General features: G+C 40.7%; 1 protein-coding gene across 1 annotated transcript in view; it reads right to left on the bottom strand.

Annotated features, from left to right (window-relative positions):
• Positions 1-20,979, bottom strand: part of MOBP (myelin associated oligodendrocyte basic protein) — a 31,274-nt gene extending 10,295 nt beyond the window's left edge. The window contains exons 1-2 of the mRNA XM_015236320.3: positions 20,686-20,979; positions 14,611-14,688 (exon numbers count right to left, since the gene is read on the bottom strand). The gene's annotated coding sequence lies outside the window, so the exon portion shown is untranslated. The remainder of the gene's footprint in view (positions 1-14,610; positions 14,689-20,685) is intronic.
• Positions 20,980-23,662: the final 2,683 nt, after the last annotated feature.

Below are 23,662 nucleotides of genomic sequence, written 5' to 3'. Positions count from 1 at the left end.
TACACATGTGTATACATCTTTAAAACTTCAGTGAGCTTTACACTTAAGTTTTGTGTATTTTATTGCTTATCTCAGTTAAAAAGAGGGAGTAAGAGGAGGGGGAGACCCTAAAAAGAGAATTTTGATTCTTGAAAAAAAATCCAAAAGGGAGGTAAAAAACTTAATTACTACATCTTTTGACAGGCCGGAGGAAGGTATAGCTCAGTGGTAGATTGCATGCTTAGCATGCATGAGGTCCTAGATTCAACCCCAGTACCGTGGTTTAAAAAAAAAATGAATGAATGAATAAAAAAATAAAGCTAAGTACCTCCCCAGCTAAATAAATAAATAAATACATACATACATACATACATACATACATACATACTACAACATCTCTCGTAGGACTATGTCCCACCTAACACTCCCAAACACCAAAGCACATGGGGAACTTAAATGACTACTCTTCAACAAGAGTCTGCAAATATACATGGGTGGTGCGCATATACTGGGCACTGAGAATGTCCCTGCTCTCAACAAACTCAAGGTCAAGTTGGACACACAGACGTGCAGCATTTAATTACAAGACAACATGACATCGACCAATAGAAGCCTGTACAAAGTTCAAGGAAAACATAGAAACGGGATTCTTTGAAGACAGAATAGAAAATCTATGAGTTTTCAGGGTGAATACATAAAAAACAACTCCAGGGGGATAGTTCGATTTTATTTTTCGGTTTTCTTTTTATTTGAGTACAGTTGATTTACACTGTTGTGTCGTTTTGTTTGTTTTTTGATGTGGTCGTCTTCTGCTACAAACAGAAGTGAGGGCTGAGGAGCGAGTTGAGTGTAGCTGTAAAAAGAAAATACATTCTTTTGCCCCTCCATTTGTACAGTCCAAATTGTGCTTCACATCTGTTACGTATGGTGTGTGTTTTCTTTCCCAATGTTTCACTTGCTTTTATCATGCAAAATATAATTAATTTTCTCGTAATTAAGTTTCCCAGTTCTTATTCAGGGTTTCACGTTTTGGTTGGGAAAGTCTTCCCCACTTCAGAAGCTCTTAAACATACTCATGGACATCCCATTTTAAAAGCGAATCCTCTCTGGATCTCACTTTCCTGTCTCTTTTCCTCCCTGTAACTCCTCATTTTTATAGGCAATGTTCTTGAGAAGTCATCAGTACTCTTTTTCTCCATATCTGCATCTCTTCCTCCTCACTGCACCCCAATCTGGCTTCTGTTCCTGTCCCCCAAAGAAAACTGGTTCTGTAGGCTCCCCAAAGACCACCATGCTGCTCAACACAGCCTTCTTCTTACTTGATCCCTCTCTCCGTGGAAACTCTTCCCTGCCCCGTCCTACCACAGTCTCCTAGGTTCCCTCTTCTGTCCTAGCCTTTCCTTCTCAGTTTCTCTTATGGGCTCATCTGCTTTATCCCAAACTTTCCTTGTTAGAGTTCTTCAAGGTACAATAAAGACTAAATGATTAACCAAGTTCCCTTCAATCATCCGATTCAGCGTTTATCGTATGCTTAGGTTGTGCCAGCCTTAGTGCTCAGTTACGGTAGTGGACACAAAGTTGAATTACGCTTAGTCCAGTCCTTGAGAAATGTATCCGCCAGCTGGGAAGACAGGCAAGGATGCACATAGTGTGCTAATGGCACAAAACCCGTCTACTGAGTCCTCCAATTATTCCGTGGTAACTTTCCTTCCTCTCCGCTTTCTCCCACTATGTCCAGCAGGGGGCAGCCTCACCACTTGTTACCCATCACGTGCGTTCCTGTCAGTTCTCCTCCCTGGAACCCTGACATTCTTCTAGAGCAACCAGCTGAAATCCAACCAGCTTTAAAATTACATTTCCCCCCATCCTTTTGTAAAATGTAGTCTGGAGAGGCTCTGGTTCCTATTGCTCCTGGGAGCAGAAATACTGCATTTAGTTGGGGTGCATGGTTAACTGGTTATATATACCCCACTTCAGCTCTTTGTCCTACACCATGCCCTGATTTAGGAATGCTAAGGTCCACCTGCTAAGCTTTAGCAATATACCCCCAAGCTGTCCTTTCACACCCCACTCGGCTGACTAGTAAATTAGTTCATAACTATAGGCAAATAACTAATGGCAGAGGAAATAATTCACATTTACCGAGGTCTTATTGTATGGTGATTGCTTTATATACTTTACCTCATTCTTATAATATGGCATTATTATCAACAAACTAAAGATGAGGTAAGCTAAGGAACATGAGCAAGTTCAAAAAGGCAGTAAGAGGCAGATGGGGATTTGAACCTGTGTCCCTGTGACTCCAGTGTCCCGTGCCGTCTGACTGGGCTCAACACTGTCTGCGCTCCCTGTGCTCAGCCTTCCTCTCCAGGGAACAGGTGTCCAGGCAATGGGGCCAGCCTGGACTTGGGGACTGGAGGTGGGCCCAGAGATGGGATAAGGCTGCAGAGATGCATGGGACTGTGTCCCAGAGTGAAAAAAAGACTGCAAGGTGGGGAAACTGCTCTCTGAAGAAAGGAAAGGTAGAGATCGGATCAGGACTGTATGTGGCCAGGACCTCCTGCCAGAGCTCAAAGGCTCCTGGTGAGGGGCTGGAATACAAACTCAGACAGGGTCCTGAAGAGAACGTGACCCACGGGTGCTTCCTCTGTCCCTCCCCCACCAGTCCTTCATAGGCTTTAGAACGTATATTCACTGTTGAGAATTAGATAACTTGGATGAATGAAGATCATAAAAATGCCTAAATTCTTATCCCATAGTTAACCACTTGTATTGTGGGTTATTATAAAATATCTGAACATTTTCTTCTTTGAGAATATTTACATGTAAATATACAGTTAATAAAAAGTCAGACCATACCTTACATACTTTTCAACTTATATACTAGGAAAATCTTTTTTTTAAAGTTTTATAGATATAGACCTAATGTTTATAGCATTTCAAAATGTGTGATAAATTTATAGTCGCAGCACCCTTTATGGTTTATAGCATATATTTGTATCTTCTCTCATTTCTCTTGAGCAATCTTGCCAGAACTTATCTACTTAATTATTCTTTTAAAAAAATCAAGCTCTTGGTTTTCTTGCTTTTCTTTGCTCTTTTTTTCCCCAGTCCATTAATTTCTGGATGTATTTATTATTTCTTTTTTTCAATTTTCTTTAAGTTTATGTTCTTGTTCTTTTTCTCTATTCTTGAATCAAACTCTTCTCACATATGCATTTTTACTGTAATTTTTCCATACATCTTCAGCTGCATACCACAGTATTAACATACATTTTTCATTTTCACTTCATTCTGAATATGAATGAGTTCTTCTTTGATTCATCAGTTATTTAAAAAAATATGTTGTACAATTTCCAAATGCACAGAATTCTTTTTATTACTCTGACTTCTAATTTGAATACTTTCTAGTCAGAGCGTGGTCCGTAAGATAATGACCCTTTGATATTGGTTGAGTTTCATGGTTCATTGTCAACATTTTAGAATGTTCCATGCATGCTTTGAAAGATTGTGTATTTCCAGAAACAATTTGGAATTATCTAGTGAAGATAAAAATGTGAACAAACTACAGTCTAGCGATTTATTTTTGGATCGTGGCTCAACTTTGCAGATAAAGCCAGTTGGAGGAGACTGATGAGGATCCTGCCTGATGAGGGTAGAGCTGCTGTTCTAGGCCTGGACCCTTGAACACGGAACACCTTTTATGGGAGAGACAGACAAACTTCCACCTCTTTTAAAACACTATTATTTCAGCTACAAGCAGTTACATATAATTCTGAATTAATATACTCAGTGTTCTCACTTAAAAGAGGGTGTCTTAGTTGGTTTGGGTGCTATAACAAAATACCACAAACTGGGCAGGTTATGAACAACATTTCTTTCTCACGGTCTGGGGGCTGGGGAGTCCAAGACGAAGGTGCTGGCAGATTCTGTGTCTGGTGAGAGCCCACTTCCTGGCTCATAGGTGGCGGAATGAGTGAGGGAGCCCTCTGGGGTCTCTTTCATAAGGGCACTAATCCCATTCATAAGGTCTCCACCCTCCTAACCCGATCACCTCCCAAAGGCCCCACCTCCGGATACCATCACACTGGGGATTAGATTTCAGTGTATGAATTTGGGAGGATACAGCTTTCAGTCCATAACAGAAGGGATAACAAATAATAACAATACTTAACTCAGAGGGCCTTTGATAGAATTAAATAAAGTAGGTAAAGAACCTAGCAAAACAACCTAATACAAATAACTTGCTTCATAAATTTGATTTCCCTTACACTGACTGAGAATTCACCCAAGTGACCTGTCTAATTCTACTGAATTCTTCAGACGTTTCTATATCTCACATGACATTTAATTCAAGCATTAATTAAACGCTTAATAATGTAAAGACATCTTTATTTACTTTTGCGGCTACAAGCCAATCATTATAAACACTACATGGTGTTTTCACAAACTGTACCACCTAATTGCAGAGCAAATATAATTATAATATAATTACGAACTGTCTGGTGGGATGAAGAAAAAAAAATAACTGAATCTGAAGCTGTAAAAGATAATCTCTTCCAGGCTTTCTAGATGTCTCCATAGACTCTAAAACTAAAGAGGAAAGGAAAGGAAAGTGAGGCAGGTGTTTGAAGGAGGAAAAGGAAATGAAGGAGAGGAGCCCAAGGGAGAACAAGGACCTCCCCTCACTTTTTACTGAGCACCTACTGCCTTCCTGATGCTTTGTATTTGTCATTTCTAATTCCCAAAATAACCCTCCAGGTAGTCCCTACTGTTCCCATTTTAGAGATGAGGAAATTGAGACCTGAAGGAGTTAAGTAAATCCTCCAAAATCATAGATGATGATGATGATGATGATGATGATAGAAAACTCACAATGGCCAGCATGACAACTGACACCCAATATCCACTCTGCCCTTCAATAACAAACCCCAATTTTGATTGGCAGCATGATATGACCAGTTAAATATATACAGTGCCACCTGTGACCACATCCTGGTCAAGGAGATATAGGCAAAAGTCCAGGGGAAGATGACCTTTCTTCAGTAAGAAGGCTTTTATTCAAAACAGGACTCGCCCCTACATCAACTATATATCATTTTTTTTAAAAAGATGGGGCAGGGGGGACTCTTGCAGGGGAGGGTGTATCTCAGTGGTAGGGTATGTGCTGAGCATGCATGAGGTCCTGGGTTCAATCCCCAGTACCTCCATCAAAAATAAATAAATAAATAAACCTTAATTACCTCCCCCCACCAAAAAGGGACTCTCCTCTCCCCTAGTGAGTACATCGAGCCCAAGCCAGCTTTCCTGACCCCCAAGAGGTAAGATTATTTCAAGCCTCTGGACCTTGAGTCATAGGGCTCCTTGCTCCTATTTCCTTCCCACACAAGGATTATACTGCAACCGCTTCTAACACCTTGGGGCTGACCTGGAGTGGACCCGCCCCCACAACCTACACACACAATTTCAAACCTATCTGGACCTTTCTCCCCCACCATACCACATCCCTACCATGATTTTTGAGGTTTTGTCTGGAGAAAAGTGCGAACATGGATGTCTGCCTCCTTTGCTTTCTCTGTCTCTCTCTCTCTGTCTCTGTCTCCCAATTCGCTGTGCTCCATAGCGTTAAGAATTCTCCCATAAATTCACGAAGTGAGGGAGACTTGAGCAAATGAAGACGTGCTCTTCCTAGGCCTTTTCTTTCTTTTTCCCAACTCTTTCCTGTACATGCCTGTGATTTCTCATTAAAACCCACACTGCCACCCTCCCTGCCTCCAAAGATTAGGAAAAATTGTAAGCAAGGGATGGCAGTAACTGAGAATTGCCATTTTCGTAGACTGGTTTCAAGACAAGATGAAATGTCTAGCATTTAAAATACTGCATTGACTTCAAGTGCTTAAGATATTTATAAATCTTGAATGAATTTCTGTTAAACCTTGCCTCCAATTCACAACTGAGTATTTATTTTCTGAAAATCGAAGTCCTTGAGAGCAATTAAACCTTTTAACCTTTCATTTTACATAAGGAGACAGAAATAAAATATGTTTTCAGTAGTAACGTAAGAATATGGATGAAGACTAGTAAATGGAATTTTACTCACTGGGAGGGATGAAGGGGTGGGGTTGAGGAGAGTGGTAGGAATAGCCAAACTTAATTTCTGCACATTCCCCAGAAACACAATAATGGTCTTTCAAGAAATTGCCAGAACAGAAAAAAAAATGAAGCATTCATAACTCTATCCATTTCTGAAAACCAGGCTAGCTTATTAAAGGGGAGAAGATGAGTGAGGGAATTCTTGCACTTCATAAAAATATCAGGGAAGCAATAAGGCTTTGAATTTTGTTTAATTATTAATATTCTTATAATTGATTGCTCATAGGAATATTAGGTAGCCATTCGAAGACCAGCTGACTATCAGGCAGCCATTTTTAAAGGTGCTTATGAAGAGGTTGTGCTAACATAAGAAAGTACTTCCGTTAATATCAGGAGAAAGCAGCAGAAAGCTCGATTATTTATTGTATGTCATCAACTCCAGTTAGCCAGCCCCATCCCAGCCGAAGCTGGTTGGGAGTCACTGTGGCACCCACGTCAAGAGGGCTCTCAGCTCCCTCAGGAACCCTCTGAAGTAGCACCCTCAGCAGGAAGCTGGGACAGGAGCCAGGGGGACCCCAGCAGGGGAGAGCTGCACACACAGACCCTGCCTTGGGTAGACGAGACCAGGCTGGCAGAGACCCTCTGAGCTGTCAGTGGGAGTTACTGAGACTGTTTGTGACCTCAGTGGACCCCACAGACAGAGGAGGCCAGGAGTCATGAGGCTACATGTATAAAGAATACACTTGGAGACAAATTAGGAGTTTGGGATTAATATATACATATTACTATATATAAAATAGATAAACAACAAGGATCTACTATATAGCAGAAGGAACTATATTCAATATCTTATAATAACCTATAATGGAAAAGAATCTGAAAAAGAATATATATATATATATATAACTGAGTCACTTTGCTGTACACCTGAAACTAACACAACATTGTAAATCAACTATATGTCAATAAGGTAAAGATTCAAAAAAAAAAAGAATATACCCAGAAAAAGATTGATGGTAAATGCAGCCAGATACAATACTAATACTCAGCCACTCCTACCGATGTTTGTTGAGTGAATACTAAAAACAACAGTGGTGAACAAGACAACAAAGTTGCCTGTACTCACAGAGCCTGGGGTAGAGTGAAGTGGCCTTGAACAGAACATCTCATGTACAGTCTATGAATACATACTGAAATGTGACTAGGCTCCTGGGTGTAGGCAGAGAGTAACAGTGAGCCAAATTTAGACTGAGAGACTGAGGCAGGTTTCCTAAAGAAGCAATACTTGATTTGAGATCTGAAGACAAGTGGGAGTTACCCATGCCTAAGAGAGGAGAGAGTTCTAGATAGAAGTCCCCGAGATTTGGTGTGCTCAGGAATCCACAAGGGAGCACGTGGCTGGAGCATCAAGAGGCTGGAGGGTGAGACGTGGGCCTTTAAGGTGAGCCAGTGAATAGGAAGACATCGAAAGACCTTGATCAGAAGAAATAAATCTTCCTATTTTTGCTGCCTGAAGATCACTCAGGCTCCTATCAACATCAATTGGCAGAAGGCAAGAATGAAAGTAAGGAGACCAGCGAGAGAGTGTGAGGGAGTTCAACTAGAGCAGTGGCACTGAAGGAGGATCTTGGAGGTAAAATTAGGAGACCTGAGGATGGATTGGATGTGGGGTTTGTTGGAAAGGATATGTTAAGGATGACTGCCAGGCTTAGGGCTGGAGCAAATGTCCAACTGAGCAATTCACCAAGGTGAGGAAGGCTGTGGGGAGGGGGTGAGAGGGTGCGGTTTGGGACATTTGTTTATTCAGCATATTAACTGAGCACCTACTGTGTGCTAAACAGGCTAAAACAGAGATGCTTGTAGCGCTGATGATGAACTGTACCGGGAGCACAGGCATGTGCCTGAAAGTTGCTAAAGATCAGGGTAGAGACTGAGAAGGAAAGGAAGCCCAGCAACGAACGGGACATGCAGGAAGGAAGGACAAACAGGACTTTTCCAAGACAAATTAAGTTAGACGATGAATCATTTTACTAACACAGGGGCAGATTTAGAGATGGGGAAGGGAAGAGTCAAAAGTTCAGTCCTAGGCATGTTCAGTTTGAGAAACTTATGAAACCTCTAAGCAGCTGGGAAAGGAAGCGATTGGCCCCACGGGTCAGGAGATCTGGAGAGAGAGGGTGAGAAATAAATTTAAGTGTATTTGACAGTCAGATGAAATTTACAGCCAAAGGAACACATGAGAACACCCAGAGAGAGGGAGTCTAAGAGTGGGAAAAGAATAACTGGGGAAAAATTTTTATTCTCAATAGCAACAAGACTCTTTAAATACGAAAAGTAAAGCAGAAATTAAAACGTGTAAATCCTTGTGGAAAAAAAATTCAATACTCATTCTTGATGAATATTCCTAGCATAGTGGGAAGGGAAGGGAATGTCCTTAACATTATAAGGAGCTAGCTACCAAACTATCCATAGTAACAGCTTACTGCTGGTGAAATCTTAGAAACATTGTCATCCAAATCGGACACCCCAAGAAGGATGTTATCATGACTGCTATTCACCTGGGCACCTGAAATCCTAACTAGTACAATATGCAAAAGAAAACAAAAGACTGAGACTCTGCAAACAGTTAGAACTTAAAGAAAATTCCAATGAGACTTCTGGACCCAAGATCAATATAACACAATCAAAGTCATTTCTAGAGGTCAGGAAGATCCAATCAGAAAATGTAAAATGTAAAACAGAGAAGCTGTTCCCATTGACCACAAAACTATAGAGCACCTACAAGTAGAAGTATATCTGAAAAAAGAAATTCAAGACTTTCATGGAGAAATCTGTAAATCCCTTGGAAGGCGGCAAAAGAAATAGCCAATATACTAAGTATGCTGAGTATCTCCTAATAAATCTGTCAATTTAATGCAATTCCAATAAATATCAGATTTTCATGTAATTAACAAGATGATTTCATGGTTCTTACGGAAGTATAAAAGACCAAGACAAACCAAGACAATTTTGCATAAGAATAGGGTTTTGCCCTACCAAGTATCTACACTCATCATAAATTATACTAATTAAAACAGTAGAGTATTGACTTGGAAATAGACCAGTTATTAATGGGACAGAATAGAGAGACTGGAAACAGACCCATATATGTGCAGAAGCAGGGTTCATAACAGAGGCGGCATTTTTTTAAAAATGGAAAATGGTGGAACTACTCAAAAGAGACAAAATAAAAGTGGACAAAAGACCCCAACAAGAAAAATAATAGCAAACACGTCATGAGGTGGAAGCCAGCACTATTCAAGGGCTTTATGTATTTAACTCATTTAATCCTTACTTGCTCACAATAGCCCCACTTTGCAAAATGAGTAACCCTCGACACAGAGAAGTCAGAGAACTCACCCGAGGTCACAGCTCGAAAATACGAGCCCTTGGATCCCAACCAAGGCAGACTAGTCCGTATTCCTAATCCTGACACTAGGCAGCTTCTAACACAGCAGACGGGAAGGGAGAAGAAGCAAGTCAAAGATGATGATTTTGTAGAATGAAAGACACCACGAGGTTACAAGTTAAAAGACCCGTGCCAGTAGAGAAGAATATATACGAACAAATAAAATTATAAAGTTTTAATAATCAGAATGTTTAAGAAAAAACAGCTATACGGTTTTTTTTAATGGGCAAATAATAGAAAGAGAGAATCTTTAAACACCGATAATCGTATACAAATATGTTTAACGCTGTAGCACTCAAGGCAAGAGAAAATAACAGCAAGGGAATGTCAATTCACGGCCTTCCGATTGGCCCAAAAGGGAGGTATGGCAATGACGTTATAAAGGAGGGGGAAAGGCGGCCAATCAGAGCGTGGGGAGGGGCACAAGGGCTGGTGCATTCAGCAAACTGGGACCCAACTGGAGCCTGGCTACAGGCTGTCACAGCCCATGGCTCCTGCAGGTGGGGAATGCACTTGGGTGCTTTTTGAGGAGCTGTTTCTGGAATAAAACTGGGGCCCAAAGATTCCACTGCAGGCCTGGGCTTCCTTCACCTAGCCCTGCCACATCCTTCCAAAGGCCGCTAAGCCCCAAATCCTCCTGCTGTGAGAACCATTATCACTAATGAGCAAATTCATTCCGCAGTCACCATCTCCCTTTGAGGTCTTGAATAATTTCTAAAACCTTGCTAATTCCCTCTCAGAGGCAGGGCTAGTGCTTTCCTCTGAGAGGAGATTTACACAGTGAAAGACAACGACTTCCGTGTTGATGGGTCCAAAGCAGCAAAAATACAAGTAGGAAGTGAACTTTCCCTGGAGCTACTACATGCTGTCTGTGAGGATGGCTTTATCCATTTGTCCTTCTTTAATCTTTCGTCTCCTTGGCAACCAAAATGTTTGTAACTTAGTACAGTGAATGCTGAATAGTAGATTCTTGGTGGGAAACCAGTTCTGGGTAATGCAAGACTCCACACAGATATTTTGAACCAGAGTTCTTTTCCACAGAGAGCAGCATCTTGCCAAAATCCAGTACAGATCCGGGGACTTGCCGAGGTTATGAAAAAATAACAGCAGAAGAGGGTCCTGATTGTCCTGGATTTGGCAACTCATCTGGGAAAACAAAATTCTCATTGCTTTGCTTTGTTCTGGGCAATGAAGACAAATTAAAGTGGACCAAGGACCTCACTGCTATCTCACAGACTCACACAAGAGCCCTTTCTGACTGAATAAACTTGGCCTAACTCCAGCTATGCTAAGGAAGGGAACCAATGTGACCCAAGGTTTGTAGCCTTAGCACACAGGTAATATATTTAGCACAATTTTCAGGAGTAAAACTCTTGCTTGTTTTAGTGGAGCCAGATAAACATGTAAAAAAATACAGTAATTTTCTGAATGTAATTTTAATAACACAATGTTCCTTATTTTCTTCCATCTAAAATTACAAAATACACTATTTTAGCTTATCATGTGAACTTACGCTAGAATTATATGTGAATGAACAATTCCATACTTTTCTACAGACAGGGCGCCAGAGAGTCCAGGGGAAGGAACCAAAAGCACGAGTCTATCTCCTCATTTATCAGTTCCCCTACGCAAAACCTCAGAGGCTCTTCCCGGTTACGAAGCAAAATCATTGCTTCTTAGTAAGACTCCCACGATTTGGTCCTTGTCTACCTTTTCCCTTTATCTCCTCCCACCCCTGCCCTGCTATAGGACAGCAACATCATCCTATGACCAAAAGATGTGCCTATGAATATACCGTTTCCTTTTCCTGCAATGCCTTTCCCCCACTATGATTGTGAGGTGAACTCCTATTCATTCCAAACAAGCCAGCTAAGGTCTCACCTCATCAAAGGACCCGACCCTCCTCTGGGCTATAATTTGTACATACTTCTGTTGGTGAATGCATCATACTATGTCGATGTTATAATAATGTGGCTGTATGTCTGTGATTTCAGCTTGAACTCTCTGAGGGAAGGGTTTCTGTCCGAATCCTCCAGGGTTCTGCTGCTCTGCTGAGTATTAACCATAACTGAATTGCAAGCGTCTTTAAAATCCCCAGGTGCTTCTGTCCCCTGGGATGTCATGTAGGACTCAGGCTGCTTTTGTCAGATTCCCAGTACGGCTATTTTAAGAATCAAGATTTTAACATGAAATGGCCTCTCTATAGAAAGTATTGTTTTTTTCAAGTTGTAAAAAAGTATTTCTCTTTCTTAATCTAGTGGCTATGATGTAAGAAAAAAGGATCATGTGTTTCTCCTTCTCTATGAAAATGATGGAATTCGGAATGCACACATAGATAGGCTGAACAATCTCTTCCTGCATCTGGAGAAAGAAACCAACCTTACAGATATGCACTGTCTTATAGAACAACCTAAATGTTAATTTGGCCCATGGTCATGGTGGGGAGCTAAGAGAGACTCTAAAACACCTGATGGGCTGATTTATTGCTCTGCCGACAGCTATTGTATGGTTAGAGCTTCTAACCTGCCTTGGGTCCTGCCTCGGGTTCTCCAAGGATATCAGTCTCAGGGAGACAGAGAAGAGACCAGGCTGGGGACAAGCTGAAATAAGCACTGATTGTCACCCACACCTTTCCCCAAACTTTGTGTCCAAGGCCACCCTCTGAGTCACCAATAGCAGGGACACTGGTAGACTTCCTCGGTTTGATGAAATGCCGCTGTATCTTTGCTCCATTTTGCAATTTGCATTTACCATATTTTATCTTTATCCTGTTTTATTGAAATCATTCTCCTATTCAAAGAAGAAGGAGTTGTCAAGGGTGACTACAAGGTACACGGTTTGAGCAACTAGGTCGCTGGTGGGAGCATCTGCTGGAGGAGAGGGTTTGAGGGAAGAGGCTCATCATGAGTTCAGTTTTAGATCATTTGAGTTGAGGTCTCTGAGGGGCATCTAGATGGAGACATCAAGGGGAGAGTTCAAAGGAGTCTGGATGGGAGATAGAACTCAAAAGTTGTTGGAGTATATGTGGCAATTAAAGCCATAGGATGGATGGGCTTGCCTAGGTGGCAGAATGTGAAATGAGAAGAAAGTATGACTGTGTTTGGAGCACTCCCACATTTACTGTTTTAGGGGGAGGAGCAGTGATTGGCAAAGGATAAACAGAAGAACCAGGGAGGTAGGAGGGAAACTGGAGTGTGAGTTATCATGGGAGCCAAAGGCAGGAGTGCTTCAATAGAAGTGGCCAAGTTTATAGAACGATTCTGAGAGGTAGTGAAATATGAGGACTGTAAAGAGACATAAGGGATACAGAAATAACTGGTGAATTTAACAAGAATTGTCTCCATGGAGTGACTGAAACAAGTTAGGTTAGAGGGTTTGTGGAGGGAAAAGCAGGTGAGAATTTGGAAAGAGAAACTATAGGCAACTCAGACCAGAAATTTGAGCATAAAGAGGAGAATGGTGGTCCCTAGAAAAGCATATGGTTTCCAGGGGGCTTTTTTTTTTTGGTGGGGGGGGCGGTGATTGGTTCATTTGTTGATTTGTTTTTGTTATAATGAGACAGATGAGGGCATACATAAGTGCTGATGGAAAGGTCTAATAGGGAGGAAGGGATTGAAACAAAATAAGAAAGAGGCAAAATAATTAGTATTCTTGAAGAAAGCCTGAGGAGCTGGAATTCAGAGCACATGTAAAGGGGCTGGCTTTGGTGGAAAAGGGAAAACACTGGCTGTATGAAATTCCTATCTGGTAGCTCCCATTTTTCCAGTGAAATGAAGGCAAGGTAATCAGCTGAGAAACAGAGAGTTGGAGACTGGAGAAGAATAGAATGGGTTGAGAAGAGATTTTGCAAAAATCTGAAGACCAAGCTACCAGGTATTTTTGGTGGTCTAGTTGAGGTCACTGACCATGAATTTGTGGTGGTACCAATCTGCCTCACTGTGTTTTTCTCCAAGTGTTTTCAGCAGCCTGAGTGCAGACATGGAGAAGACATACAGGTTCACCTAGGATTGGGATTTGCCAGAGAATCTGCAGGAGAACAATAGATGTGATAGATCTGCAATCTATTCATAACAGGAAGAAAACAAAAGGTAGAAATGAGTGACTGACGAATGCAGGGGAGAATGGATTCATAAATGGATGGGGAGATGAAGGGGCAGGTCAATCAGGAGTATCTGGTGGAAGAACAGTTGCAGTGGGGCTCTCAACAAAGCAAGGTGAAAAAAAGGAAGGCTGTAATGAGGCGCTAGATGTTTGCACTGTTTGATTCCAAGATAGAGTGGTTTCAAGTATTGCTAAGTTCCACAGCATGACAATGGATAGATGAGGCAGAGTGGATAATTCACTGGAGTAGTGAATAGTTTATTCACATGGACACTAAAGTCATCTAAGTTGATGGACGGAATTGAAGTGGGGAGGGAATGGGGTGGTGGGGAGTCTGGGAACAAAATTATCAGCCAAGGAGGAGAAGTGACTGGGAAATCAGATGAAGACTGACACAAGGAATGGAGCACAAGCTTCAAAATTTGAAAGTTGCAGTGCGGAGGACTCCGACCCCACTCTCAAATGGGGAGCTCCTTGAAGTGTAGAATGGCCCTCATTGGAAAGGCAAAGAGATGAAGCCTTGTTCTCAGAAGAGTGGCTGGATTCAGTTAAGACAATGAGATGAGGGAATCTCCTGAGTAGAGTTTAAGGACACAAGGGGTGAAGTCTCTCCTTTTGTCACTTCACTATGCGCTATGGTACATGGGTGTGCCAGAGGGGAGCAAAGGGTGGCTTGAGTCATAGACCCTCCAACTGATGCAGAGAAATGTTTTGTTCGTGTTTCTACTCCCCAAACCTAGAATACTGGAAGACACCTGGAATCATTTTCAAACACTTTTTTCTTTTCTTTTTTTTAGGGGAATGGATTTTTTTGGTAACATTTTTTCTTTTTTGAGGGGTGGTGGTTTAAAGCATTTAACTCTTATCAAAAGTTTGATTTCTCAGTCTTTTGCTGACTGCTACATTCTACTTTGACATTCTGAAAACTAGTAATCACTATCCAGTAATTTAGATGCTGATCTGAAAGAGTATAAAAGATTCATTTTTACCTGTATTTTCATCCGTACACATCTGGTGAATAGATCTCTGTGATGAGCTTCTCTTGGTATCATTTGCTTCTTTTTTCCCTAAAAATGAAGCAGTAGAATATGTTCTGGTTAATTTAGATTTTGATTACTGAGGTTGTAGTTAACTCAAGTGTATTATACACATAGCTTCACATTCACAGCCTTACAAAGGATCACAAAGTTTGATCTAGATACTGTCAGTTAGAGGGTTGGGGAGGATATAATCACAAAAATCACATGCAGACTTTTTAAAGTCCACCTCATCATTACAGAGGAAAAATGCTATATGTCTAGTCAATTCACTGTCATTAAGTAAAAACTATTCAGCCATTTCTTCTAGTAAATTTGAGCTCTACAAACTTGCTTTTTGCTTATAATACTAATGAATGAAATTCAAGAGTCTTACTCTAAAAATGCAAGTCTTCACAACTAAGTAAAGCATCTCAAGAAAAGAGCTGAAAGAATGTCCTCTTCCCCTCCAGCTCTGGAAAGAGATGTGGTTTTTGGATTATAAACTTGATGAAGGAATCCATTTTGATAAGGCATTAAATTGAGAACTTCTACAAAATATCGATATTATTTTCTCATGCAATATGGAGATTTATGTGACTATTCATACCATTTGTCCCATTCTGTCTTAAAATATATCAGATCTTGGAAGTCTTGCTTAAATAAAGGTCATACAAGAGCATGAAGATTCTAGGTACAGAAAGAACCTCCAAAGAAAACCTGCAATTCTGATTGGTTGTCTTAGTTGACAGGCTTAGGTTCAGGGTGAGGCAGAGAAAATACAAGCTGATTTGGGAGCAAATTGTAGTGATGAAAATAATAATAATAATAAAGTGCTCATAAAAGACTAGGACATGTCAAAAAGGCACAGGAGCCAACCTAAAGAGCACCCAATGGCCAAAGCCATTTGAGCAAGAAAATAAATAAAAACAGTATTAGATTATAAACAAAAGACTAAAATAAATGTCATTGGATTCAGGCTGATTTAAATAAATAACTGAAAACATAAAGAAATGGGGTATAAGAGACACTCTTCCTTTAAAGAATAATTCTGATCAATAAGTGTAGAAGCAATAAGGGAAATGGAATGTCACCACTAAAACAGCACAATAATAATTTCTACAAGCAATGTTCATTAATGGAAGCAAAAATTAGTAAGTGAAAGTTTAAAGAAAGAGAGGGCATGGTCTCAAAATATACCCCCCCCAATAAATACTTATTAATTAAAAAGAAAAACAGTAATTTCATAATGAAGAAATCTGGCAAATACCTTAACCAAGTACTCAACAGTTACATTAATCATAAATCTCCTCTGGTAGGCAAAATGGCTCTCCCAACCAATTTCCAGATTCTAATTGCTGAAACCTAATAAATATGTAATATTCCATGTCAAAAGGAACTTTGCAGATATAATTAAGGTTATAGACCTTAAAATAAGGAGATTATCCTGGATTGTTTGGGTGGACCCAAGCTAATCACTTGAGCACTTACAAGCCAAGAAGAACTTCCTCCAGTTGGAATCAGAGAAGTGCAACAGAAGAAGAGGTCGGAGAGATTCAAAGCCTGAGAAGAGCTCAACCCACAATTGCTGGCTTGAAGATGGAGGGGCCAGGGACCTGAGTCCTACAACCAGGAGGAAATGAGTTCTGCCAACACCCCGAGTGAGCTTGGATATAGATCCTCCTCCGTAGCCTCTAGATAAGAGCCTAGGCAGCCAACACTTTGATTTCAGCTTTGTGAGACCTTAAGCAGAGTATCAAGCCTACTGGTCGTTTGATTTACAGAACTGTGAGATAATAAATAAGTATGGTTTTAAGACACTAAGTTTGTGCTAATTTGTTACACAGCAGTATAAAACTACTATACTCACTGCTGTGTATCACTAAAAATCAATTTTTCTCTCCTCATAATTGATTTGTTACTCCGATAAGAAATAGATACACATTCTATGAACCTATCTGTATCAGATGCCCTGGCTCTTAAAGGCTGCCCCTCTAGTCTCTACATGCTGCTTTCCTTCCCCACGCCCATTCGCTCCAAATGTGGACACTGATTGTATATTAACTATATTCTCTTATTTTCTGTATTCTTGATGCTCTTGCATCTGGAGCCTTGCTGATCCTGGAGAAACTGCTCCTCCCAAGGCCAGCTAATTCCTACAGATAGCAAATGACTCCCCTGTGAGGGTCACTTTTATTTGCAAATGAACCAATCCAGAGCCTAAACTTACCAATTACCTTATTTATCAAGCTCTCACAAGTTGAGCCAATATCCTCAATCCTAATCATCCCAGGGCCAGGTCCCAGACAACTGAGGACAGCCCCTCTACCCTAGAGCCCACTGAAATCATTCAAACTAGCCAATCCTAAACCTTCCTGGCCTGTTCGCCCTCCCTTGTCCATTCCTCCCCATACACACACATGCACACGCACATGCACACACACACACATACACACACACACACACATACACACACACACACAAAGACACAATGAAGTCTTCTCACCCATGCTTTCCCCTCACTCCTTCTGTATCCCCCTGGTGCTTCCCCATGTGGCCCTGTGTAGCTTGGCATGCCCTCTTCTCTTGGAAAACATGAATAACAAACTATCTTTTCAGTGGCCATCATCTCCTAATCTGCTGGCCTCACCATACCTAAATAAAAACAAAATCCCAGGTACATTTCTAAACACACTGGTCCCTTAACTGCCCAGAGGAGCACTAAGAGCAGGTTTTTACCTAATGGTAAAAATGGGATGACAGAAACAGAATAGGCTGCACATGCAATAGAAGAAGTCAGTCTTGGAGCCCACAGGATGGAACCTAATCCTGGGGGCCCAGCCCAGCCCCAGAGACTTCCAGGGAGTGGAAAGCAACTCAACTCCCATCCATCAAGACTCTCCTGGCCTTCCAAGCCTTGGCTCATCATGGGAACACAATCCTTTAAGTAAAAATGCTTTTTCTCAAACTTCAGAGTGACTTCTATGACCCAGATAAGGCAATCATAAAAGATGCTACATCTTTCCAAAAGTTTTGTTCCTCAGCATTAAATAGCACCAGGCACAGAACCCCAGACTTCTAATCTAATTCCATATTTAGGAAAGGAAACATTTACCTCATCCAGGGAACAGTCCTGTTAAAATCATAATACATTCACTTGACTATAGAGATCATATAACAAGTTAGTCAATTGCCCCACATGCAGGTTTATGCTGACTTCAGGGCTTTCATTGGGGAGGGGGTGGGAATGCCTTATATTTACATATCTAAAAGATTCATTTTAGCAATAGTCCGCAAACAAAGGCAATCTGCTAGGAAGTCAAAGTCTCTCACTTCCAGAATGGTAACTGCCAGCCACCTCCAAACAGAAGTTTTCCCACTAAGAGACAAACAAAATGAAAGTTCTTTCTTCTCCAGGCACCGTGTCAACATGCTAAAGGTCGCCAATGAACCTGGAGTCACTGCTCAGGGCAGCTCTTTACTGAACTGTATATCTGTTTTCAGCAGATGATTTTGCTTAGAAAAGAATTACCACCTTTACGAAATGAATACTCATAATGCAGTAGACATGAATCCAAAACACAAAGAATCTTGATTAAATACTTCACTGCATGCCTATCAAGTTCATGTACATATCATTGTAGTTACCATTTATAGTTAAAGGACAGCCTTTCCATACTTTTGGTGAATACTTGAGAATTTCATGTAAAAATCTCCAGATTTTTTTTTTTTTGGTATTTTCTTGCAAAATCTTAGGTACTCATTTAAAGTTCTGCTTACAATTAGATGAATAAGACCTTGTTTTTAAAGTTTGTGCAATTCAAGATCCAAGTATGAATCTGGATACTTGTGATCTAAAATGCAAGCCTATTCTTTCTAAAACTACATGATCTTTTTTTTTCAATTGAAGTATAGTCAATTTACAATGTTGTGTCAATTTCTGGTGTACAGCACAATGCTTCAGTCATACATAGATATACATATATTCATTTTCATATTCTTCTTCATCATAAGCTACTGTAAGATATTGAATATATTTCCCTGTACTATACAGTATAAACTTGTTTATCTATTTTGTATATACCAGTCAGTATCTGCGAATCTTGAATTCTCATTTTCTCCCTTCCCACCCTCCTCCCTCCTGGCAACCACAAATCTGTATTCTATGTCTGTGAGTCTGTTTCTGTTTTATATGAAAGTTCATTTGTCTTTTTTTTTCTTTTAGATTCCACGTATGAGTGACATTATATGGTATTTTTCTTTCTATTTCTGGCTTACTTCACTTAGAATGATATTCTCCAGGGCCATCCATGTTGCTGCAAATGGCATTATTTTATCATTTTTTATGGCTGAGTAGTATTCCATTGTATAAATATACCACTTCTTCTTTATTCAGTTATCTGTTGATGGACATTTAGATTTTTTCTATGTCTTGGCTATTGTAAATAGTGCTGCTATGAACACTGGGGTGCAGGTGTCTTTCTGAATCAATGTTCCCTCTGGATATATGCCCAGGAGAGGGACTGCTGGATCATATGGTAAGTGTATTTTTAGCCTTTGGAGTTATCTCCATACTTTTTTCCATAGTGGCTGCACCAAATTATATTCCCACCAACAGTGTATGAGGGTTTCCTTTTCTCCACAGCCTGTCCAGCATTTATCATTTGTGGACTTTTGAATGATGGCCATTGTGACCGGTGTGAGGTGATACCTCATTGTAGTTTTGATTTGCATTTCTCTGATAATTAGCAATACTGAGCATTTTTTTCACATGCCTATTGGTCATTTGTAAACCTTCATTGGAGAATTGCTTGTTTAGGTCTTCTGCCCATTTTTGGATTGGGTTGTAAAACTGCATAATCTTGACCTAATCACAAGAAAACATCAGACCAAACCCAGATTAAGGGCATTTAACAAAATAACAGGCTTATACTCTTCAAAACTGTGGAGAGCATGAGAAAGAATGACAGTCTCAGGTACCATTCAGATTAAGGGAGATTAAAGAGACGTGATGACTAAAGGTGATGGGTGACCCTAGATTGACTCTTAGGACAATCGTAGATTAGACAGTAGCATTTGCTCAATGTTAATTAACTGATTTTGATCATGCCATAATTAAATCTCAAGTGGCTCAGAAAAAAATAAATAATCTGTAAATGTGTATACACAGAGTGTGTGATAAAGCAAATGTGGTGAAAGGCCAGCATTTGGGTGACAGGGATACATCTGAAATTTGTATACTGTTCACAGTTTTTTTGGTAAATTTGAAGCAATTTTAAAAATCCACTCACCAAAGCATTCTCCTTCTATTCTAAATAAATGTAAAATAGCACAGCTGCATATCTGACAGCAGTCTATTCTCTGCCTCCCTGTTTTATTAACAAAGCATTCAAAGTTCTTTTCCCCATTTTCCTCCCAGTATTGTAGCCAAGTTCATTACTTTATTCCCCCGACACTTCTTTTCATTCCTTTATCAGCCACAACATTGAAAAATCCTGTGATTTTTAGGAGATTCTGTATAAGACAAAGCATTAGCTTCTTTCCATTTCAGGTTGCTCATCTACAGGGAACAAAATTCTGACAAGATCTGGGCTCTGCTGTTCCACTAGTACTCTCCCCCCCACCACCCGAAACCCAGACGTGTGAGGAAAGAAGTCCTTCTTAGATAAGAAGAAAAAATAATTTTCAAATTGTGAGAAGCAATAAAAGAAGAAATAGGGGAAAAAAAAAAAAAGACGCCCATAAATGCTTTTGGTCTGGCTCCAGTAACACAGAGCTTTAAACCCAGGAGAATCTGGGTTAAGGTTTGGAGATGATTCCCAAACACTGGCCAGAACCTTCCAGGAAGGCCCTCTGCCCACGTCAGAATAACCTCGGTGTCCTCTGTGCTTGCTTCCTCCCTCGTTCCTTCTCCTCCCAACCTTGACTGCTAGTGCATCGAATTTCCCCTGGGATATAATGAAATGGCCCATACAGAAATGAGCACTTGCTGCCCAAAGATGAAGTACAACACACCAAGTAAGATGAAAGCCAGTGGGACCCCCTTACCGTCAGGCAGCAGTTGTGTGAAACAGGTTCCACGTCTGCACCAGGTCCCTGGGGGGAGGTTGAGGCTACCTCAGTGCATGCAGAATATATAGGGAGAGATTATACATCCGGGTTTTTCATCACACAAGGTGTTTTTGATGGATTCTCAGCCAAGATCCACTTAAAAACAAAAGCTACACAAAGACTACAGAAAGGCCACACAAAGTTTAAACAAAAGGCTAAAGAAGGACCAAACAAAAGCCAAAGAAAGTTTAAACAAAGAGTGAAACAAAGACAAAACAAAGGCCAAAGAAAGAGAAAAACAAAGACGAAAACAAAGGGCAAAAGAAAATCTAAACAAAAGCTAAGCTAAGCTACAACCATATCACACACGCACACCCCACCTACACTATATCCCTACACACACTGGCATATTCTAAGTCTTCCACCTCCTACATCCCACATAATCGACTCCCCATGCCAAACCCCTCACAGAGGCTCCCTCCACACCAGCTGTGCCCCATCAGACCACAAACCGGGTCCAACCGCACCACCCACCAATGCACCCCACCAAACCACACACCCTTCCATCAGTGCACCACCGCCCCTCAGCAGCCATCTCACCCTGCCTTGCTATACCTCACACCACACCCCACAAGCCCTGAACAGAGATGGAGTCACACTGACAAACCCCTATTGTTTCCCTACTCTCTGTAGATTAAATACCCAGCCACACTTCCCTCCCTAACACACCTACATACACATGCCCATGTCTAACATTCACACGCTCATACCCTCCACACACTTGACTTAATAAGAGGACCACAGTCCAGTCACAACTGAGACTGGATTTGGAAGATTCTGTGACAATTACCCTTTGCATTCAAATTTATTAAAACTTTAAAAAAAATCGCTTTTGAGTCATGATTTCTGTAAACGATGAATCTCATTCAATTGGCATGATAATATTAGCTTCAGTCTTAGACACTGGCATTATCTTATCATTGTCCTAAAATTTGGTGATCACACTATAATTCTATGCCTCTGTTAAATTTTGTGGGTCCTATAACCTTGTGCTTCTGAAAAACTTCATTTTATATATGTAGAATGACACACTAATGATTTGAAAGATGACAGGGCTCTTCTGAAATTAATCCAACCAATAGTAACCTTGTCCCTTGAATTCCCAGAGCTCCCTGCATGATGGTGAGATATAAATTCCAACACTGCCGTCATGTTTCCCTTTAGGTGTATGTCTCAGAGGATGCAAAAAAAAAAAAAAAATTAACCCAGGGAACAATGAAAAGGCAATCCAATGAGACTACAACATCCAGTATAAATCTCATTTTAAACTAACTTCATGGCTAATTAAACATTCATTCCCTGAGTAATGAGCTGTGAATGCATGCTGGTTGGTTCACTCCTCCTATGAGGCCAGGGCTTTGCTTGTGCTGCAGTGGATGAGCTTGAGGGTTAAGGAGAGTAAGGTGATTCAGAGCATGGGCTCTGGAGGTCCTGGACACTGGGATAATCACAGGACCCCCCTCATAGGGCTAGGCTGAGCGCTAAGTCAGTCAAGATGTGTACACTGGTTGGACCAGTGCCTGGCACATGCTTAGTACTGCATCAATGTTAGCTACTGTGGTTCTAGCCCTAAAGAACCTTGTAAAACAGGGACGGGCGGTGATTTTAAGAATACCCTTCCAATTCAGAAAGCAGCCAAGGATGAATTCAGGCTATTTAAAAAGTGCAAGTTAGAATGAGTAGCTTATAAATATTCATCTTTAGTAAAGGACCCTCTTGCTTCTCACGTCTTTACAACAATGGTCCTTAGTGGCAAATTTTTATGAAGTTCTGTTTTGGTCTTCTAGTCCATAATATACGGAGTGATGTGTGATTTACACAACCAAAGTACGGAGGTCCCTCAAAATGCTCGTTGAGCCATTTCTTTTCATTCCTACTTAAATTTAGATGTTTGCCATTCAGACAGTGGTGTTCTTGGTCTCAGAAAGACAGTCTAGGAGGCCACGTCCTCATCAGTATCACTCCTCTTGAATGACAGTTTTGTGTTCCACAGAGGGCAAGACCTCGCAGGAGTCCAAGTGGAATCATGGTCAAAATTAAGTAACTTGCTAATATTACAGAGGATTTCTTCACAGTAACTTTGACTGCTGTTGACAATGCACACATGCTATGGGTTGAACTGTGTCCCCTCCAAATTCATAAGTTTCAGACTTAACCTCAGAGTATGACCCTATTTAGAGATGGGGTGTTTACAGAGATAATCAGGTTAAAATGAGGTCATCAGTGTGGGCTCTAATTCAATTGAACGGGTATCCTTATAAAAACAGAGAAATTTGGAGACAGAGACACACATAAAGGGATGACAATGTGAAGGCACGGGAGAAGATGGTCACCCACAAGCCAAGGAGAGAAATCTGAACAGACCCTTTTCTCACTGTCCTCAGAAGGAACCAACGCTGCTGACACCTTGATCTCAGACTTCTAGTCTCGAGACCCGTGAGACAATTTCTGTTGTTTAAACCACCCAGTTTGTGGTGCTTTGCTGTGGCAGCCTTGGCACACTAACACAGCACCGTTCTTCTAAGGACTATTTTAATTCCTTTTTATATTTACCAAAATAATGCTCGCACAAGGTTATGACAGTATTCAGAGGCTTATCTTATTTTACCGCCTCATCCCCACTCCATAATCCCACTCGCCAGACATCATAACTAAGGTTGAACTTTAAAAAAATATTTGTTCTGTATTTATCTCCATATTGCTGGATAATGTACACAAACAGCCGTTTCTGTACTTATTTATTGTAGGCTGTTGGCTTCCTGTGAGGGTTTTGTTTTTCTTACATTCTACTTCTTCCTCCCTTTTCCCTCACCCACCAAAGGTAGTTTCATCAGTCAGTATTTATATTATTATAAACATGGAAATACTATTTCCTGCAAACCTGGAGATCAGCTATCATTGTTTCCTTTCTTTG

The sequence above is a fragment of the Vicugna pacos genome, chromosome 17, assembly GCF_048564905.1.
Source record: "Vicugna pacos chromosome 17, VicPac4, whole genome shotgun sequence".
In the NCBI taxonomy this organism is placed as follows: Eukaryota; Metazoa; Chordata; class Mammalia; order Artiodactyla; family Camelidae; genus Vicugna; species Vicugna pacos.
Note: the sequence above shows the minus strand (reverse complement) of the source record. Positions and strands in the feature narration are given on the sequence as shown.